This window comes from Aotus nancymaae, unplaced genomic scaffold (genome assembly GCF_030222135.1).
Source record: "Aotus nancymaae isolate 86718 unplaced genomic scaffold, 86718_ANA_hifiasm-v0.15.2.pri h1tg000094l, whole genome shotgun sequence".
Taxonomy (NCBI): Eukaryota; Metazoa; Chordata; class Mammalia; order Primates; family Aotidae; genus Aotus; species Aotus nancymaae.
In genome coordinates, this window is record NW_026988509.1 from 510,924 (window position 1) to 534,075 (window position 23,152).

The window sequence follows — 23,152 nt, forward strand, 5'->3', positions numbered from 1 at the left end:
CCCAGGACCAAAAGACTCTCACCAAGACACCACACACCCACAGCAAGGAGGCAGGTCCTATGGCCAAACCATCACCCACTTCATCTGTCTGCACCCACACACGCTCCCACACACACAGGCACGGCCACAGACACCCACCCACGCTCCCACACGCACATGTACAGCCGCAAACACCCACACACGCGCCCACATGCACGGGCATGGCCTCACCCACACACGTGCCCACACGCACATGTACAGCTGCAAACTCCCACACACGCTCCCACATGCACGGGCACGGCCTCAGGCAGTCGAACCACAAGCCGAGGGCTCCCCAACCCCTACCCTGCACAGCCCCAGGTCCCCCACGGAGCCGAGGAGGCAAAGTCCACCAGGAGGCCCTCAGGGGACAGCCCTGCATGCCGGGTCTCGGGGTTGCCGCAGGAGCTGAAAGCCGCACGATCTGGACTCTCTGCCTCCCTCTGGGAGCGTGAAGGTGGACGCAGCACACTCACTAATGTTTCCCGTTCTTCCTCTGTTCTGACAGCATAATCCCCGCTGCTCTGAGAAGCCAGGACAGGGAAGGAGCCTGCTGCCCTCATGTCAGCGCAGCCCGACCTGTAAAGGGGGCTCCCCCGTGTCCTCCGCCTCCAGGCAGGCGGCGGGCTTGTGTCACAGCAGAGCCCAGTGGCAGCTGCGTCCCTCAGTAGGTCCAAAACCCACTGACACCTGCCCCGGGCCGGTCGCCCTTCACGCCCGCTGCACCCCTGCGTCGGCCGCTGCTGCTGGGCTGAGTTCCCCCACGTCTGTTGGCCCCAGCGGACTGCAGCCCAGCTGCGCTTTGGGAGGCAGGGGGCAGCCTTCCTCCTTCCAGACTCTGGTGCAGGGTTCACTTTACTTTTAATTTTTTAAGCAATATATATCTATTAAAATGAAAGCGTTTATATTATACAGATATATTTATATTATTTATTATATTATATTTATATTATATTGAAACAGGCAAGTTACAAACAGAAACCTGAAGAGAATCCTGTTTTTCAAAACAACATATTGGTGTATAGATGTCTGAATGCGAAGAGAATTTCTTTCTTTTCTTTTTTCGTTTTGAGACGGAGTCTCGCCTTGTCACCCAAGTTGGAGTGCAGTAACCAGATCGTGGCTCATTGCAACCTCAAGCCATCCTCCCACCTCAGCCTCCTGAGTAGCTGGATTACAGGCGTGCGTCACCACACCCTGCTATTTTTGGTATTTTTTTGGTAAAGAGGGGACCTCACTGTGTTGCGCAGGCTGGTCTGCAACTCCTGGGCTCAAATGATCTGCCCACCTCAGCCTCCAAGTGCTGGGCCTCCACGCAGGAGCCCCTGGCTGGCCACACAGCCCGTACTGTGGAGGACGCACAGTGGGTGGGCGGCAGGCGGCTTTCTGACGCTTTCTCATGTATTTTTTGTGCTCCTTTGTAGACACCTCCACATTTTCTTCTTTTTTTCAGCCAAGAATACAGTGTTTTTTAATTGAGATATAATTCACATACCATAGAATTCACCACTGTAAAGTGTACAGCGCCGTGGCTTTCTGCTACATTCACCGGACGTGTGCCACCACCACTGTGATGCCAGCACACCTTCACCGCTTAGAAAGGAGCCCACACCCGCTCGCTCAGTCACTCCCAGGGGCCGGGGAGCTCATCGCCCACTTCCGACCCCGGGTTTATGTGCTCTGGGCGTCTCAGACACATGGGTCACGTGATCCGTGGCTTCTGTGGCTGGCTTCGTCACGTGGCATGTTTCCACGTTCGTTCACCCACGCTGTGGCACGTGTCAGTGGCTCGCTCCGGCTGCGGCTGAGTAACGGTTTCCTCTGCAGCTGCACCACATGGCGTTCATCCACTTGCCCATCGGTGGGCACTTTTCAGCTGGGCGCTGCTGCTGAGCCTTTGTGTGAGTGTGTGTGGGTGTCCTTTGCGGAGCCCTTGGCCTGGACCGAGAGGAAGCGCGGGTCTCCTTTAGCGCAGGCGTCGTGGTGAACGCGAAGCAGGACCTCACTGTGTTTACCTGCATTTCCCTGACGTCTAACGATCTGCAGGACTTTCCACGTGTGGACTGGCTCTTTGTAAGTCTTCTCTGGGACAATGTCTCACCAAGTCCTTTGTTCACTTTTAAACTGGGCTATTTGTCTTTTTGTTACTGGGTTGTAGGAGTCCTTCGTATATCCTGGATTATAGTCTGGTATGAGATATGTGATTTGCAAATGTTTTTCCTATTGTGTGAGTTATATTTTAATTTTCCCAAATGCCTTCTGAAGCACAAAATGTTTGATTTTTATGAAGCCTGATTTATCTTTTTTTTTTTTTTTTTGTAGCTCGTGCTTTTGGTGTCATAACTAAGAATCCATGACCTAATCCGAGGTCCTGAAGAAGGTGCCTGCGTTTTCTACGAGCTTTACAGGTTCCGCTCTGACACTTAGGTCACTGATTCATCATAAGTTAATTCCACATCTGGTGGGAGGTGGGACATAAATCCATGCTTTTGCAGGTGACTATCCAGGTGACCCCCCACCGTTTATCAAAAAGACTTCTCCCATTGAATACACATCACCCTTGCTGAAAATCAACTGACTACGTGTGCGGGTTTGCTCCCGGAACCGCCGCGTGCGGGTTTGCTCCCGGAACCGCCGCGTGCGGGTTTGCTCCCGGAACCGCCGTGTGCGGGTTTGCTTCCGGATCCTACTCTGTTTCATTTTCCTGTGTGTCCATCCTTAAGCCAGCATCTCCCCACCCTGATTACTGTGGCTTTGTAGTAAGCTTTGAAATTGGGACGTGTGAGTCGCCCAAATCAGTTCTTACTTTTCCAGATTGTTTGACAATGCTGCGTTCCTTGAATTTCCAACACTGGGATCGCACTTCCACACGAGACTTGGAGGAGACACACGTCCACACCACAGCTTGGAGGACGGGGCTGCAAGCCACAGACACCAGCAGAAGCTGTGCTTGAAGCCGGAGCTGGAAAAGGTGATGACAGTGTCCCCTGAGCCCCAGGAAGAGGTGCAGGCCTGTAAGCACCTTGATTTTAGTCCGGTGGGATCCATGGTGGACTTTACTAAATGTAAAGTAATAAATATGTGTCGTCTTAGCTTTCATATTTACTTATTAACTTCTTTTGGATACCAAAGAGGTTATCCAAAAGATTCATAACCATCTGAAAAGTGCTTAAAACCATTAGTTACCAGGAAAATATACATTTAAATCACAATGAGATACCACTACACACTCATGAAAATGATCAACATTAAACCGTCAGTACCAAGCGCTGGAAGCATTCAGAACAACCAAATGCTGGGCTTCAGAGGGGGCAACTCACACCCCCAGTGCCAGGCTTCGGAGGGGGCGGCTCACACCCCCAGTGCCAGGCTTCAGAGGGGGCGGCTCACACTCCCAGTGCCAGGCTTCAGAGGGGGCAACTCACACCCCCAGTGCCAGGCTTCAGAGGGGGCAACTCACACCCCCAGTGCCAGGCTTCAGAGGGGAGGCTCACACCCCCAGTGCCAGGCTTCAGAGGGGGCGGCTCATACACCCAGTCCCTTTGGAAAACCACTTTGCAGTACCCCCTGATGCTAAGCACCCATCCCGTGCCTAGGTGTTTATGCAACAGAAACGAGAGCTTGGGTAACACGAGGACCGCGATGAGGGTTCAGAGCTGCCAGAATCTGGTTGCAGCCTGGCGCCCGTCGAAGCTGACCAGACCCGCAGTCTGCAGCCGCACGACGGGCCACTCCACAACCAAAGGACTGTGAGGCTCGCAGAGTCAATGCTTATGGAGAATCCAGACACAAAACACTGCCTGCGGTGTGTCCATCCACATCCACTCGCTCTGAGATGGTCAAGGCCAAGGCTGGGAGGCCCAAGGGGAGCCAGTGGGGACCCGCCCAGAGCCAACGTGTGGGATCTGTGCTGTTTCCTTTGGAAATGAGATCTCAGCTTTAAAATAGCCACAGATATCCACTAAGAATTCATTCTTTGAAGTACAGTAACTCCGATTAGGATATCAACAAGTTAGTATGCAACGTAAATATTTACTCAGTCTCTGGAAGCCACATAATCACCAAGTGTTTGTAAGGATTCCCACTGACGTGAGATTAGAAAAGACTTTGGATTCTCTGTGCCGGGGTTGACCCTGGAAGAGGCCCCCGAGGAAGAAAAGCCCCTCCCCTACCTAGCTGCACATGGATTGGAGCCACCGCTCCCCTGGGGTGTGGACAGGCCTCCTCAGTGTCCACCAGCCTCCAATACCACTGCCATCTCCTGGGGTGTAGATGGGCCTCCTCAGTGTCCGCCAGCCTCCAATACCACCGCCATCTCCTGGGGTGTAGACTGGCCTCCTCAGTGTCCACCAGGCCCAATACCACCGCCATCCCCTGGGGTGTAGACGGGCCTCCTCTGTGTCCACCAGGCCCAATACCACCGCCATCCCCTGGGGTGTGGACAGGCCTTCTCAGTGTCCACCAGGCCCAATACCACCGCCATCTCCTGGGTGTAGACTGGCCTCCTCAGTGTCCACCAGGCCCAATACCACCGCCATCCCCTGGGGTGTAGACGGGCCTCCTCTGTGTCCACCAGGCCCAATACCACCGCCATCCCCTGGGGTGTGGACAGGCCTCCTCAGTGTCCGCCAGCCTCCAACACAGTGGTGTCCTTCAGTGTGGTCTTAGGGATGAGGTATGGGGCAATTTTGTCTTAAGTTCACAGCAACGAAGCCCTTCCTTGGTTCCCAGTTAAAAAGAAAAGGGGACGCAGGAGCTGCCGGCCCAGCTGCATGCACCCAGCCCCGAGGCCGGCAGAGCGCGAGCCTGGAGGGCACCCGGGAGGAAGCTGCCCGGCAAAGGCACGGTGTCTGCGGAAGTTCCTCTGGGGGCCGCAGCCCGGCCACTCTAAGGGTCCTGGGAAGTGCCGCCCTGCCAGATGACTGAATCCAGGGCCCAGCCACGGCGGTCAGGGGAGGGCGTGGAGGGAGCGAGGAGGGACGGGAGCCGGGAACTGCAGGGATCACCAGGTTTGGGGCCCACAGGCGGAATTCAGACAGCGGGGTGGGGACACATCACCCCCAAAGTGAGCAGGGGCCGTGAAGTGGAGCCTGACAGGCACTTTGCCCTGAGGACTGTGGGCAGCTGCCACGGGCGTCTGGAAACTCCCTCCCCGAGGGATGAGGCGGCCCAGCCTGCGGCTGCTGGACAGAGAACACAGGTTCCGCCGCAGAACCCGCAGACACGGCCACAACGGGCCACGCTGCTCGGGCCCACACGGCATGGACCTACACGGCTCTGCGTCCCCTCCTCCGGGGCAGGCGTCAGGGCCTCGACCCCAGAGGCCGCCCGTGGGTTCTGCTCCGTGGACGGTAGGCAGGCCCCGGCCTGTGGCGGGGTTCACAGACGCTCCGGGATGACCCCACCCTGCACCCTCCTCCAGCGCCCCACACCACAGGCCGCTCTGGGCTAAAATGAGGCGCCGCCCACAGAGCGTCCCACTTCCTCGGAAAGCTGCGGTCTCAGCCCGAGGAGGCTCCAGATGGCTCCCATCCGGCCCCTCCGCCTACGTGCGGCCGGCGTGCAGGGACAGCGTCGGTGACACAGACTTCAAGCTGGGCCTGGGGCTGATTTGAGATCTTGACGGCTTCCTGGGGCACAGAGGCCTGTCCTGCAGACAGGGAGAGGCAGAGAGAAGGAGGGCAGTGGGGGCGTCTGGCTGGGTGAGCCTTGGAGGTCAAATCCAGGCCTGGATGGAGGAAGAGGGTGAGGGACTCAGCCCTGATGGGCAGGGTTTTCTGGAGAATGAAGTGGGTGAGGGGACCCTGAACCGGGTGTGGGCAGTGGCTAAACACAGATGTTATTTTTAAAATTACATAAACTTAACAATTAAACGCATGATGTTAAACACAATGGTCACAAAGGTGTCCTCTGTCTCTGGGTCTGCACGGTAGAAACGCCACAGCGCGCTCAGGAGCTTCCCCGACGAGGCGTATTCACAGCTGGAATCAGCTCTCGCTGGGAATCCCAGCTGTTCTTCCTCAGGGCCAGTGGGGAAACTTACCAGCGTGGTGGGCCTCACCCCAGCCCACCACTGCCCCCACCAGCCAGCCCTTCCCTCCTGTCCATTCCACAGTGCAGAGCTGCCCCGTCCTCCACCCTCCCTGCAGCCCCTCCCAGGGAACTCTGTGCGTCCCTGGTCCCCGTGGCCTGCATGCAAACGAGGCCCCCAGGGGGTCGCACAGCTGTCCTTGGGCCTTCAGCTTCTGACCGTCTCTCCTCTGCGGCCAGAACCCCTTCTCCGGCACCCGCACACACTCAGACTCCACCCCAGATCTGGTGTCCCCAGAGCAGCTCTGCCTTTGAAATCTTCACCGGGGGGTGTCCTCTGTGAACACCCCACTCCACCTCTGGCGCCAGTGCCTCAGACCGCCCAACCTCTCCTCCTGCTGGGTCAGTCCCCTCTGGTTTCCATCCCTCCCCACCCAGTGGGGACACGGCCGCTCACTTCCAAGTGGGCTCAGCAGCTGAGCTCAGTCCCCAGGCCAGGGAAGACAGGCTGGGCACAGGGACCCAGGGGGCCCGTGCAGGGATCGTGCCAGGGAGCAACAGCACTGTGGCCGCACCTTCCAAGGCCTCTTCTCCATCGCAGGTGGCCATCCAGCTGCCACTGGGGTCCCAGCACCTCCCAGGTCCCTCTTTTCCATTCCCCACAGCGTGGGCTCTGAGCCCTCCTCCTGCCACCCGTCCCCACCCAGCCCAGCTCCCTTCGTTCTCAGCAGAGGGCCGGGAAGCGTGAGCCTCGCTTGCATGTTTGCTGGTGCCCGGGTGGTAGGACTGGGCTGTCGCCCCACCCAGTGTCACTGTCAACTGTAATAATCCCACGTGTTAAGGGTAGGGCCAGGTGGAGATCACTGAGTCATGGGGGCCGTTTCCCCCATACTGTTCTCGAGATAATGAATCGGTCTCATGAGATCTGATGGTTTTATGAAGGCGAGTTGCACACGCTCGCTTGTCGGACGCCATGTGAGAGGGTGTCTCTGCTCCTCCTTCGCCTTCCTCTGCGGTTGTGAGGCCTCCCCAGGTGTGTGGACCTGTGAATCCACTAAGCCTCTCCTTTATAAATTACCCAGTCTCGGATATGTCCTTATTACCGGTGTGAGAACAGACAAATACACGAGGGAAGTTTGGCCCACATGCTGCCACCGACATCATCTGTTCAAAGTTGATTCCTTGAAAATCAGCTGTGAGAAGAGGAAGGAATCCAAACTCAGGCCCCCTGAGCCAGCGTGTGTGGTCCAGTAGCCAGAGCACAGCGTGCCTGTCAGCCAGTAGGACCAAGGGCTGGTGCCACTTGGCACACCCAAGAGCCTGCATCCAACACCTGAGCCAGAGCCTGAATTCAGACCCCGAACCGGAGCCTCCACCCAGACCCCGAACCGGAGCCTCCACCCAGACCCCGAACCGGAGCCTCCACCCATCCCCAAACTTTCTCCCACTGCCATCTACTTGGCCAAGAGGTACCTGACTAAGCTGTACCTTGGGGAAGGCCACAGATAAAATTAGCTCAGTGGGGTTCCAGCATCTACCTACTGTAAACCCTAACTTCCTTCACAGGCAACTCTGCAGGCAGATCTGGTCTGGGGAGTTTCTGCCCTTCTCACAGGCAGAGTCTGATCCTCCAATCCTCCTCTCATTCTCAGGTCCACAAAGCTAAGTGAAGTCCAAGCAGGAAAAACCCAAATACAGCCACACTCAGAAACATCACAACCAAACTTCTGAAAACTAAAGACAAAGAAAAAATTTTTCAATGCAGGAAGAGAAAAATTATGCATTTCTTATAAAAGAACAACTGAAATGGCCACAAATTTCTCATTAGAAACCATGGAAGCAGCCGGGCAGAGTGGCTCAAGCCTGTAATCCTAACACTTTGGGAGACCAAGGCGGGCGGATCACCTGAGGTCAGGAGTTCGAGGCCAGCCTGGCCAACATGGTGAAAGCCCATCTCAAAAATTAGCCAGGCATGATGGCACACACCTGTAGTCCCAGCTAGCTGAGGCAGGATAATCGCTTGAACCTGGGAGGCAGAGGCTGCAGTGAGCTGAGATCACACCACTGCCCTCCAGCCTGGGCAACAGAGAGAGTGAAGCTTTGTCTCAAAAAAAGAAAAGAAAAGAAAACTTCGAGACAGTCTGGGCTCTCTGCAGCCTCCGCCTCCCAGGTTCAAGCGATTCTCCTGCCTCAGCCTCCCGAGTAGTTGGGATTACAGGTGCCTGCAACAATCCCCAGCTAATTTTTGTATTTTTAGTAGAGACGGGTTTCACCATGTTGGCCAGGCTGATCTTGAACTCCTGACCTCAGGTAATTTGCTCACCTCGGCCTCCAAAGTGCTGAGATTACAAGCATGAGCCACCACGCCCAACCTGGCACATTTTTTATTTGCTGAAAGAAAATAATTATCAGTTCAGGATTCTATATCCAGCAAAAATATCCTTCAGGAACGAGGGTGAAATGGAGACATTCTCAGATGAAGAAAAACTAAGAGAATTTGCTGCCAGCAAATGTACCCTAAACGAGTCTTTTTCTGATAGAAAAACACGAGGAATGAAGGAAGAGCCACAAAAATAATAAATATGAGTAAACGTAATGGGCTGCTCTTCACTTCCGTTCTTTAAAATGTATTGAAAAGCAAGCAGTGTAACCTCATTGGGTGGAACTTCAGCACACGCAGATGCATCAAAGAAGACGAGCTGCAGCATGAAAGGCACAGGTCCAGGAAGCTACATGTGCCAGGAGTTCCACAAAACACTTGAAATGCTAAAATACTGATTCTGAGGAGACTGTGAAAGGTTTTGAATGCATATGGTAATCCCCAGAAAACCAGTATTTTACAGAGCTATATAATCAACAACATAGTAGGTAAGTAACTTAAAATACTGAAAAATGTTCAAATAACCAAAAAAAAAAAAAAAAAAAAGACAGGAGTGACAAAACAAAAGAACAAAAAATGGTGGAAATAAGCAGAAAACAAATAATGTATAAACATGCTTGAATCCAAACATAACAATAATTACATTAAATGTAACTGGTCTAAATTAAAACACAGAGACCAGGCACTGTGGTTCATACTTATAATCTCAGCACTTTGGGAGGCCAAGGCAAGAGGATCACTTGAGGCCAGGAGTTCAAGACCAGCCTGGGCAACATAGTGGGACCCTGTCTCTACAAAACAACAAAAAAATTTTAATTAGCCAGGCATACAGTGTGTGTCTGTGGTTCCAGCTACTCAGGAGGCCAGGGTGTGAGGATCACTTGAGCCCAGGAGGTCAAGGCTGCAGTGAACCATGATCATGATACTACACTCCAGCCTGGGCAACAGTGGGAGAACTTATCTCTACAAAAAAATTAAAAATTAAAAAAGAAAGATTGTCACAATGGATTTTTTTAATGACCCATCTATATTCTACCTCGAGAAACTCACTTCAAAGATAATATTGAGAGGTCATTGTTAAAAGGATGGAAAGAGATATATCATGCAAGCACAAATTTTAACAAAGTGAACTGCCCATGTAAATATCAGATAAAGCAGACTTCAGAGAAAATAAAATTATCAGAGACAAAGAGGAAAGTTACATGATGATGAAAGGGTCAATTCACCAAAAAGCTATAACAATCCTGAGCGTGTGCACAGCTAACAACACAGCTTCAAAGTATGCGAAACAAAACCCACGAGACAGAAACGGAATAAACCAGAATTATAGTTGAAGACCTCAACACTTCTGTCCCAGAACAAATAGACAAAAAATCACGAAAGACATACAGCTGAACATCGCCATCAACCAACTTCATCTAATTGAACTTATGGAACACTCCACCCAACCAGAGCAGAACACAAATACTTCCCAAGTGCGCATGGAAACGTTACCAAGACAGGTGGGTGATGCCCAGCGTCAAAATATCTTAGGTGAGGTGTCTCACGCCTGTAATCCTGGCAGTTTGGGAGGTCAAGGTGGGAGGATTGCTTGAGGCCAGGAGTTCAAGGCCAGCCTGGGTGATATAGTGAGACCTTGTCTCTATTTTTTTAATCTTAAATAAATCTGAAAGAATTGAATCATACAAAGTATGTTCTCTGATTATAATGAAATGAAACTAGTAATCATCACAGAGATAACAGGAATATCTCTAAATGCTTAAAAGTTAAGCACCATACCTCTAAATAATCCACAAAGAGAAGGTCTCTAGGGAATTTAAAGATAGTATTTAACTGAACGAATATGAAAATATATCAAAACCTGAAGTATGCAATTAATCTAGTGTTTGGAGGAAAATTTATAACACTAAATGTTTATATTACAAAGGAAGAAAGATCTCAAAAGAATAATCCAAGCTTTCACCTCGAGAACTTATTTTAAAATAGCAAAAAAAAACCCAAAGCAAGGAGAACAAAGAGAAAAAAATAAAACAGAAATCAACGAAACTTAAAACATGATGGAGAAAATCAACGGAAAGAAAACTGGTTTCTGAGACAATTAATAAAATCAATGAAACTTTGGCAAAACTGACAAAACATGAGAGAATAAACAATATCAGGAATAAAAGAAGGGATATCAAAGTTAAGACCCCATAGACATTAAAAGGAAACCAGAATACTACCAGCAAATCTACAAACAGACACTCAACACAGTGGATGAATCAACCAATTCCTCAAACACAGCAAGCTGCTGAACTGTCTCTAAGTGGAACAGAAGTCCAAATCATTCTAGAACTCTTAAAGAAATGGGATTTCTTTAACAAATTCCTGAGTTAAAATACCCTCCAAAAAAGAAATATCCAGACCCGGATGGTTTCACCATCTGATAAATTCTACCAAACATTTAAAGAGGAAATAACACCAATTCTATCCAACATCTTCCAGAAAATAGAAGACAGAGCACTTCCTGCGTGACTCTATGAAACCAGCATTACCCTGACAGTAAAAGAAGACAAAAACAACATTTAAAAACTGCACGCTGACATTTGTCATGAATAGAGATGCAAAAATCATCAAATAAAATACAGAAATATGTAAAAAGAATTATAAACCACGATCACACAGGATTTATTCCAGGAATGCAAATGCCCTTCGACAGTTGACGGGGTGAACGAACTGGGAATTCTCACGAGGGAATACTGCCCGGCACCGAGAAGGAGCAAGGATTGAGATATGGGGGGCAAACCCTGCAAGTGCCGTGGGGAGGGCCTGAAGCCTCAGCCTGTTCCCATGTAAATATTAATTTAGAAAAGAATTAGAAATGTAGGCACATACTTATTCCTTTATATAATCATATATAATATTATGATTACTCACTTATAATCAGAAAGATATATACTCAACATAACCTTTAATTTTACTAATAACTATGGGGTTATGAAACATGGAACTGAGGTGACATTGTGAACAAAGTGATCCTAAGGCAAGATGCTCTAAGCCCTCTGTCACGCCCACATAAGGGCTGCTGGAGGGCGCCTCGGCTGGGCAGCAGTGCCAGCGCCGGGAAAGCGCCCACTGTTTAGCCAGCTAGGGAAGGAGACATCCAAGATGGCCGAGACATCTCCTTCCTGGGGAAGTTGGGAGAAAACTCCACTTCTCCAAGCTCTTGCAGTAGGCCTGACGCTGTCAGGGAGGCCCACAGACACCCGGGGGCTTAACTGCCTCTATGTGATGCTGTGCTTCAGTGATCACGTTCCATGTCCACTCTCAGGCCCTGCTTCTGCACCTGGTTTCTCTTCTTCTCAGAAGATAAGAATTAACGTCCCTGACATTTCTAACAAATATGTGAAGAGCGCTGACGCATTAGCTTTTCTCCTCGCCTCGGCTACTTGAAAGTCCTGGGCCCCCTATCTTCAAGACACGTGATTTGCCTGACCCTGTCACTGGCCACCGTGACCTCACCCTACCTTCCCTGCCCCAGCTTTGTACTCAATGAAAGTCAGTGTCCAGGCACTCGGGGCCACTGCAGGTCTCCGCACTTCGGTTGGCAGTGGACCCCCCAGCCCAAACTCTCTTTTCTTTATCTCTGTCTGTGTCTTTTATTTCTGCAGTTTCTCATCTCTGCACCAGCAGGGAGGGGCTCACAGAACCCTGCAGGGCTGGGCCCTACAGAGACACGCAGCAATTTAATGGATCTCAAATGCATTACACTCAATGAAAAGGCCAGTCTCTCTCTCTTTCTCCCTCCCTCTCTCTATATATGTGTATTTTTTGTCCTATATATTTTTATTTACATAATATTCTTAAAGTAATAAAATTGTAGAGATAGAGAACAGAAGACAGATAAGTGGTTGCTGGGAGTTAGGGTTTGGGGCAGAATGTGACTGTAAGTGGATAATGAAAAAGTCGTTTGTGCTGATTGTGATCACAGGTACACAAATCCTTAAGCTGATGAACTATGAACAGAAAAAATACCTGTAAAAAACTGACAAAATCTGAACAAGATCTGTAGTTCAGTGAACAGTTTGGTACCAACGTCAGCTTCTTGGTTGTGATACGCTTTGATTCTGGTAGATGTGGTTGAAGAGCATATGAGAACTCTGTACTTTCTTTGCAACTTCTCTGTGAGATCTAAAGTTATTTCAAAATTCAAAAGTTTAAAAAAAAAAAAAGAAAGGCTGGTGGCTTCTGCCTGTAATCCCGGCACTTTGGGAGGCAGAGGTGGGAGGATTGCTTGAGCCCAGGAGTTCAAGATGAGCCTGGGCAACATGGCAAAACTTCATCTCTACAAAAACTACAAAAGAGTTTAAAAAAAAATAAAGAAGAAGAAAAGAAAGGGAGAAATAATTAGAGCAGATACTGCATGAAAGAAGATACACATGCAATTGGTCAGTGAGCTCAGAAGCCAGTGCTCAGCCCATCCACCATCAGGGACACACAGAGGACCACAGCCAGAGACCACGGCACACCCACAGCAGTGGCAGAAACTTTCAAGACTGACGGTAACAAGTGTTTGCCGAGGATGTGGAGGAACCGGAACTCTCATGAACCCCTGGTGAGAACGTGAGAGGGTGAAACCTCCCTGGGAAACCGGCAGCTTCATAGGAAGTCAGACGTGCACCTGCCTTCTACCCCGGCCATTCGAGTCCACATGTGTGCCCACAAGAATGGGAGGACACATCCTCACCCAGGCTCAGGCACGAGTTCACAGCAGGCTTTGTGATGACGGACCCCAAACCAGAGCCACTGTGGCACAGCCATGCCGTGGGACATTCAGCCATCATATTTGGTTTTTATTTTCTACTTTTTGTTTTTGTTTTTTTGAGACAGTCTCACTCTGTCACCCAGGTTGGAGTGCAGTGGCACAATCTTGGCTCACTGCAACCTCTGCCTCCTGGGTTCAAGCAATTCTCCTGCCTCAGCCTTCTGAGTAGCTGGGATTACAGGTGCACACCACCACGCCTGGCTAAGTTTTGTGTTTTTAGTAGAGATGGAGTTTCACCATGTTGGCCAGGCTGGTTTTGAACTCCTGACCTCAGGTGATCCACCCACCTTGGGCTCCCAAAGAGCTGGGATTACAAGCCTGAGCCACCACCACCACCAGCCTGGCAATCACATTTGGATGCATCTCAAAACCAATGCCAAGGCCAGAAGAGAGTGTGTCGTCTTATTCCACGACAGGAAATCAACACACAAACCCATCTACGGTGACGAAGTGCGATCAGTGATTGAGTGAGGTGGGCGATTCGTGGCGAACGGGTATGAGGGATCTTTCTGGGGTGATGGATGTGTTCCTGTCTCGATTGTGTTCATGGTCACACAGTTGTATACATTTCCCAAAATTCATCAAACTATACACTTTAAGTGGGTGCATCTTCCTGTATGTAAACGGCGCCTCCCCAGCAGTGATTCTTCAAAGTTCTCCATTTATAACCTCCTCATGGGCTTGCTGTGACTCTCTGTGGCCCCTGACACCTGCCTGCCCACGGTCCTCCACGCCCTCTGCCCTGCTGACCAACTCCTCGTCCACCTTCCCCCACTTGGCCTAGCACCAGGGACAGCCCCTGCAGCGAGGGCAGTTAGGGCCTCCTCACCTGGCACCACTCGGGAAAAGGTGACCAGGGCCACTGGAAAGGCTTCCTGGCTCCGAAGATGGATTCCCAGGAAGAGGCGTTCACACTGCGCCCCTCCTCTGTCCCAGAGCGCCCCAGGGCCTCTCGCCAAGCCCAGCTGGCCGCATCCGTGCAAAGCTCCTCTCCATGCCTCGAATAACTTCCCAGGCCAAAAGTGGGAAGGAGTTGCATAAGCAGACATCTGTGGATCCAACTCCCGGGAAAATGCAGGCAGATGTGCAGGACAGTCAGGAGAGGCTCCGAGAAGAAGAGACGGCTGGAGGGCCAAACGGGGCCGCTGTCCTTGGCCTGACACGTTTTGCAGCTGCTTATCAGGGGGTCGGGAGAACACCGAACAGGAGACTGGTGGGCAGTTCTGCAGCTTATCACACACGCGAACTCTTACTACACACATGAACTCTCATCACACACGCAAACTCGTTACACACACGACCTCTCATTACACACGTGACTCTCATTACACAGACTCTCATTACACACACAAACTCATTACACACGCAAACTGAACTCATTACACATGCGAACTCTTATTACACACATGAACTCTCATCACACACGCAAACTCATTACACACACGACCTCTCATTACACACGTGACTCTCATTACACACACAAACTCATTACACACACGAACTCTTATCACACACTCAAACTCATTACACACACGACTCTCATTACACACAGAAACTCATCACACACGCAAACTCATGACACACACGAACTCTTATTACACACATGAACTCTCGTCACACATGCAAACTCATCACACACACGACCTCTCATTACACATGCGAACTCTTATTACACACACGACTCTCATTACACACACAAACTCATTACACATGCAAACTGAACTCATTACACACGTGAACTCTACACACGTGGGCACACACGTGAACTGTCATTACACACACGACTCTCATTACACACGGGAACTCTTATTACACAGTGAACCGCCTCTTCCAAGGGGATGTCATCACATCGGTTCTCTGCACAATGGCCTATTGCTTCCTCCTGGGGGAGGGGATTCACTTATTCATTTTTTCTCTTTTTGTAGATCCGTTCTTCATAGGCGTGAGGCCGGCATGCAGGTGTTTCCAGCCAGGAAAACGTTCCCCTTAGCATGCATACTTGGAGACAGCCCGTCCTGAGCAGGAAATGCTTGCTGGTCTTGAATAAGGCTGCATGGGGCATGATGGATGATCTGGTTATTTCCAAAGAAAGGGAGGCCCCAGCCAGCTTTCCAGTCCCACAGCCTGGAGAGCAGGGGGGCAGACCCAAGCCAGGACCCATCCTGCTGGGGGCCTAGCACCGGCAGACCTCCCAGCACCCAACCCGGACTCTTGGGACCTGGCGCTTTCGTCCCTGGAGGTCAACAGACCAATGTCTGCTGGGCGTCTGCCCTGGAGGAGGGGCTCCAAGGCACAGCCCACAGCTCAGCTTGAAGAAACGATGCCCTCACGGTGGACCCTCCCCAACACAGCCAGAGAACGAAGTGTGTTTGTACGGGAGGGCTTCTGGCTGCCACACCCCACTCACCGAGCACCCACCATTGAGATCCCCCACCGAACTCCCCACCAAGCACCCCCACCACCAAGCCCCTCCACTGAACACCCACCACTGAACACCCCACCACCGAGCCCCCCCACCGAACTCCCCACCAAGCACCCCCACTACCAAGCCCTTCCACTGAGCACCCACCACCGAGCCCCCCACCCATCATTCCCCCGACCTAGCACCCCATCACTGAGCTCCCACACTGAGCACCCCCCTACTGAGCACCCACCACCGAACACCCCATCACCGAGCCCCCCCACCGAGCACCCTCCCAACTGAGCACCCATCACCGAACACCCATCACCAAGCACCCACCACCAAGCCCCCCACCCATCCTTCCCCCGACCAAGCACCCCACCACTGAGCCCCCCCACTGAGCACCCTCCCAACTGATCACCCACCACCAAACTCCCCACCAAGCACCCCCACCACGAAGCCCCTCCACTGAACACCCACCACTGAACACCCCACCACCGAGCCCCCCCACCGAACTCCCCACCAAGCACCCCCACTACCACGCCCTTCCACTGAACACCCACCACCGAGCTCCCACACCGAGCCCCCCCACTGAGCACCCACCACCAAGCACCCCACCACCGAACACCCCCCACCGAGCACCCTCCCCCGGGCTGCCGCAGATCTCACTGTGCCCGCAGCGGGGGCTCGGGAGAGGGTCCTGGGAGCACTGGCGGGTGGACAGCACCTTGACCATCCTGACCAGCCTTTCCACACACGGCTACCGGACAGCTTCCCGCCTGGGTCCCCAAATCAAGCCCAGGTCACCCACAAGTCAGGAGCACGGGCTCTACCCTGGCAGCCCTTGGCATCCTCTCCCATTCAGCGTCACGGTGTCCTGGGGAGCCGGGCTGGCGACACTGGGGTCTGGGAAGAGGGTCCTGGCCCCGCCACACACAGCATCAGAGCCCCGAGGCGGCACAGGGAGAGGATGGCGAGGCCGACGGCTGCTTGTGCGGAATCCCGGCAGGCTCTGGACTCAGACCCCGCCACTGTCCTCACAGACTTCCCGCTGGGGAACTACAATTTAATTGTTGTCATTAAAACCATACTATGTGAACATGTGGTGGGTTTGTCCTTGTGAATGTGAAATGGATCGATAAATCAGTCTTTTTGGATTTAATTTCAGATACAATCAATGTGGACAGACATAACTGTACAAACAGAAGGTCCTCGCAGTTCCCAAGGCCTGTGGGCGTGGGGTGGGGTCCTGAGACCACAGTGTGGGGAGCAGGTTCCTTGGTCGCCATCTGGCTGGTGGCACCTCCACCCGGGACGTCTACACCCAGAATCCTGCAAGAAGGAGCCTCAGGGAAACGTCCCAGCCTGAGGAGCCGCCAATGCTTTCTCAGCATCTTTTTCCAAATGAAGACGCCAGCCCTTCCTCTCCAAAGATCTGAATCACCTGGCGTTTCCTTGGCCTGGCACCGTGACTTCCCTCATCCGGCACCAACCCTTCCTTCCTATCTCAGTGGTTTCTCCCCTCTTTATCCTCAGAGCCCTGTGGAAAGACGTACTCGTGTGCCTGAAGAAAGGCGCCAGGCCATGGTGCCTGTGACGTCCTCAGACTCACGTCACCAACGCTGGAACCGAACGTGTTCTCCCGGGTTCACAGGTTGAAGGCTTGGCCCCCAGGGCAGCTATGTCTGGAGATGGGGCCTCTGGGGTGTGATGACATTAAACGACTTCGTGAGGATGGAGCCCTGGTCAGCTATGGCTGTGGTCCCAGTGGACGCGGGCACACTTAGACACCTGCCAGCTGGGAAGAGGCCTCACCGAGCCCAGCCCTGCGGCATCGTGGCCTTGGACTTCCAGCCTCCAGATTGAGAGAATAAACGTCTCCTGCTGCAGCTGCCACACTAAGACACCGGCCACACCTGGCTTCTCCGCGGCCCCTGCAGCCACGAGGAGGCCACCCTCTCGCACTTCACAAACGCTGGAGCTTTTCAACTTTCACAATCAATTGCATCAAGGTGTAACTCACGTACGAGAAAGTGCACATCTTCAGGGTAGCGTTCGATGCCTTCCTGCAGGTGCACCCACCGTGGAAACGCAGCCGCATGGGAGCCGTGGAACCTGCCGTCACCCACAGCCCTGCCTCTCAGTCCTGCCAGCCACCCTGGCCTCTCCCGGAGGTGCATGGAAATGGAATCTTGCGCTCTGATGCCTCCGCGCCGGCCCGGCCCTCCACGATTCCTCCCTGCTGCCGCGTGGGGCAGTCACTGGTCACGCACGGCTGGGCAGGGCCTGTCCTGGGAGCAGACCCCTCCCCCTGTGTGGGTTCCCTCTGCGGGTGGATGGCGCTGTTGGCACATTTCTACAGTTACCAATAAAGCTGCTATGAACATCCCTGTACAAATCGTCATGTGGAATGAGTTTCATTTGTCTTAGGGAAATCCTCGAGCGTGGAACGGCTGAGTCATCAGGTGAGGGCAAACTCAGCCAAGTGTCTGTGACACATGAACTCCCACCAACACTGTGGGGTCGTCTGCGGCCCGAAGCCACCAACGCCAGGTGTCTTGTTAATTTTAGACATTGTGGTGGGTGTGTATTGATGTGTCATTGTGGTTTTAACTTGCATTACACTGCTTAGGCTACACACACGCACATACATACACACATGCACACACACACACACTCCCCACACATGCACATGCACATACCCACACATGCACACACACACACGAACACACACACACGTGCACACACCCACATGCACATGCACACACCCACATACACACGAACACCACACATGCGCACACACACCCACACACACTCCCCACACATGCACATGCACATACCCACACGCACCCACACCCACACACATGCACACACACGAACATGCACACACACGTGCCCACCCACCCACACGCACATGCACACGCACACACACGCACACACACGCACACACACCCCACACACACGCACACACGCACACACACACGCACACACACCCCACACACATGCACACGCACACCCACACACATGCACACACACCCACACACACACACCCCACACATGCACACGCACACACACACACCCACACACGTGCACACACCCACACACGCACACACACGCACACACCCACACACGTGCACACACACCCCACACACACACGCACACGCACACCCACACACACGCACACACCCACACGCACACGCACACGCGCACACACACATTTGGCATTGCACCTATACCATGCTCTTATCTACTGTAGCTTTATAGTAAGTCTTAAAATTAAGTAGTTTAAAAGATACAACTTTGTTCTAAGATTATTTTATCTATTCAAAGCCTATGCATTTTAGAATCAGCTTCTCAATGTCCATGAAAAAGACATTGATTGGCATCACATTAAAACAAAATATCAAAGACTTAATGAGTTTTGAGGAAAAACTCTAAGCCTAATTCATGAATACAATATATTTCTCTGCCTTTTAGCTCTCCAGTCCTCAGCAGTGATTTTTAGTGTGCAGTGTGCTGACCTTCTACCCATTTTCTTTCTTCTTTTCTTGAGACGGGGTTGCCCTCTGTCGCCCAGGCTGGGGTGCAGGGGTGCGATCTTGACTCACAGCAGCCTCAGTCTCCTGGGCTCAAGTCACCCTCCCACCTCAGCCTCCCCAGTAGCAGAGACTACAGGCGCCTGCCACCCCACCCGGCTAATTTTTGTATTTTTTGTAGAGACCAGGGTTTCTCCACATCGCCAAGGCTGGTCTTAGACTCCTGGGCTCAAGCAATCCACCAACCTCGCCCACCACAGTGCTGAGATTACAGGTATAAGCCACCGCTCCTGGCCTATTTTCTTAGATTTATCCCTAATACATTTTCTTGATGCTATTACAAACAATAGGCCTTTTAAGTGTCTTGTTTTCCACTTATTCGCTGCTTGAATCTGCGACGAGGCTCCCAGGTCTGCAGCGTGCAGGTCAGCCCCATGCAGACACAGAGCGGAGCGGGGAGAAACGCCCCGACAGCACCAGGCCAGGAGCCAGCACCGCCCTGTGGGCCCTCTGACCCCCGACCCATGACCTCCAAGCCCTGCGGTCAGTCTGTGCCAGGCCTGGTCTGTGCCGGAGCCCCCCGCAGCCCCCTCTGGCCGGACTTCAGAGGAATCCCCAGCTCCCGCCCCACATGGCCATATCTGGCCCAAACACACACATTCCTTTCGCTACGTTCCGTCTCTGAAGGGAATCTGGCTATCCTCCCACAGCCCCCGCCTCCCTCTATCCCCCCACAGTCCCCACCTCCCTCTGCCCCCCCACAGCCCCCGCCTCCCTCTGCCCCCCCACAGCCCCCGCCTCCCTCTGCCCCCCCACAGCCCCTCCCTCCCTCTATCCCCCCACAGCCCCTCCCTCCCTCTATCCCCCACAGCCCCTCCCTCCCTCTATCCCCCCAACAGCCCCTCCCTCCCTCTATCCCCCCACAGCCCCTGCTTCCCTCTATCCCCCCACAGCCCCTGCCTCACTCTATCCCCCCACAGCCCCTGCCTCCCTCTGCCCCACACAGGCCCCTGGCCATCCTGCAGGTTCAGGACAAAGTGGTTCCTGGCCAGCCCAAGCCCCCTGCACGCTGGCAGCTGAAGGCACAGCAGCAGTTCTCCCTGAAGAAACAGTTTCCCCCGACCCTCCACTCTCCACCCTCGGCCTTTCCTAGACCACTGGAGAGTCTGGGTGCCTTCTGAAGGGGCTGAGAACCCCTTGGTGGTCTGGACCCTCCCTTGGGGGCTTCTGAGCCATGCAGGTCGGTCCTGCCGTGGAGACCTCAGGCTGACATCCCCTCAGAGCCTCCCCCGAGCCAGAGCCCCAGAGCCCCAGCAGGCAGTGCTAGGAGCCCAGGAGGCAGTTCTCGGGGTCGCAGGAGGAGCGCCTGGTGAGCTGGGAGGCGCCGGGACGGGACGGGAGGCTCTCGGAGGGGACATCTCAGCGCAGAGGCTCACTGCAGCTCCTGCCCAACCCGGACGGGCCTCTGTGCTCAGTGTGGTTCTCCAGAGGATTCAGGCTCTGTGGCCTTGATGGCTCTGCCTGACTAGCACCTAGGGCTGTTCCTTGAACCCCCTGTACCCTGGGGTGGGGACAGGAATATGTATTACTTAGGGATGAAGCTAGGAAAATAGGCTGGCTGTGGTAGCTGACACCTGTAATCCCAGCACTTTGGGAGGTCAAGGTGGGTGGATCGCCTGAGCCCAGGAGTTTAAGACCAGCCTGGGGGGTGAAACCCCCATGTAGACCATCTCTACAAAAGTACAAAAATTAGCCAGGCGTGGTGGGAGCTGGGTGGACGGTCGGGCCATCACTGGGCACCGCTCAACGGGGGGAGCCTGGGACACCGGTGTAGCTGTGTCCCCACAGGCGGGTGGGCAGCGGGGGTCCTGGAGCCCCCATCTGGACCCTACCTGCTGTCCACACGACTCAGCGCAAGCGGCCTCCCGGGGCCTCCTCTCTGCAAGGGGAGCATGACCCTGCCTGACCCTCTGCTGCTTCTCTGAAAGCTTCAAGCCCAGGACTCCCCAGTGACCCTGGACAGACCCCCCCCAACCACCGCCTGACGGGCTGGGGACGCCCGGAGACTCCATCCGCTCGCAGAGGTGTGCCCTCCCGCAAGGCTCAGCCTGTGTCCCGCGCTGACGCTGCCTGTCCTGTTTCTTTTGTGCGGGCCCACGGAAGGTCGCATCAGTCCCGGGCTGGGGCCCCACAGCCCTGAGCAAAGCGGGCAAAATGGAAAACGAGAAAGGAAATGATGGTTTTAAACTAAACCCTGAGTTCACATCGTGGGAGATTTAAAGCTGTTTTAGAGAAACACTAACTCTCCCTGGCCTATTTTTATTAAAATGGCCAAATCTGTGGCCACTCGGTTGCCCGTGCCGACCGCAAACGCCGTGTCTGAGTCCACAGAGAGGCGGCTCCTCGTCCTAACTCTGAGGAGCTCCTTCTACCAGCTGAGAATCTCCAAACGCAGCCTTCACCAGAAGCCGCTCTGAGGAACGTGGCGACTAAATGGGCACAGCCGCTGCCCTCAGAGGGGCTGGCCAGCTAACCACCCTGGGTGCCGGCAACAGCCCCCACACGGGCCAGGAATCGGGCCAGGAATCGGGCCAGGAATCGGGCCGGGCGACGCCCTCTCCTCCGTGGGGGCTTAGTCATCGCCTGCGCCTGGCAGCGGTCTGTGGCCCCCTCGAAATGTTTCCATTTATGGAGAGACCGAGTCCCTCCCGATGTGCGCGCACAGATGGGAAATCTCAAGTGCTCGGGCGGCCACTCAGGGCTTCTCTGGGAGCAGCGGAGGTCAGGGCCTGCAGGCTGCATGGACGGCCCCTGCCCGGCCGGGGCTTCTATGAGCTGCTGCTCTCCTGCCCAGCCCCTCCACCAAGTGAGGAACGTGAGCCCAGCAGGGGCAGTGCCCACTGGTTCTGTTTGTTTAAAGTCTGGGCCTGAGAGCCAGCAGGTCTCACCACACAGGACCCTCAACACAGGACCCACCCTGCCCATGACGATGGCAGATGGGGCTGTAGGGAGCCCCCACCCTGCCTATGATGGTGGCAGACGGGGGTGGAGGGAGCCCCCACCCTGCCCATGACGGTGGCAGACAGGGTTGTAGGGAACCCCCACCCTGCCCATGACGGTGGCAGACGGGGCTGTAGGGAGCCCCCACCCTGCCCATGACGGTGGCAGATGGGGCTGTAGGGAGCCCCCACCCTGCCCATGACGATGGCAGATGGGGGTGGAGGGAGCCCCCACCCTGCCCATGACGGTGGCAGACAGGGCTGTAGGGAGCCCCCACCCTGCCCATGACGGTGGCAGACAGGGCTGTAGGGAGCCCCCACCCTGCCCATGACGATGGCAGACGGGGGTGCAGGGAGCCCCCACCCTGCCCATGATGATGGCAGATGGGGCTGTAGGGAGCCCCCACCCTGCCCATGATGATGGCAGATGGGGGTGCAGGGAGCCCCCACCCTGCCCATGACGATGGCAGATGGGGCTGTAGGGAGCCCCCACCCTGCCCATGACGGTGGCAGACGGGGCTGTAGGGAGCCCCCACCCTGCCCATGACAGTGGCAGACGGGGCTGTAGGGAGCCCCCACATTGCCTCTGCTCCAACCCAGGGGTGCACTTGTGCCAGGCCTGGGTGGTTACAGTGGCCCTGGACATCTGCAGCCAGGTAAGCAAAGGCAGCATGCCCTAAACCCACCCCAGGCCCACACCTGCCTCATATGTGCCACAGTGCACACACCCAGCAAGGCCCAGCATCCAGAAACTGCCTGCTCCACAGCTTCTCCAGGACCACAGGACCATAGTCCCCCAGCACCACTCAGGACTTCAGTGGCTTTGGGGCAGAGCCCACAGCTCCCTGTCACTCCCCCAGCCAGCTGCAGGCACAGAACCTCAGCTTCCACCATCCACAGTCCCAGGAGGGGATTCCCCCTAAAGGCAGGTGTCTTTCCCCTGAGCCCCATTCTTCAGTGGCCCTGTGGACAGGCTATGTGGAC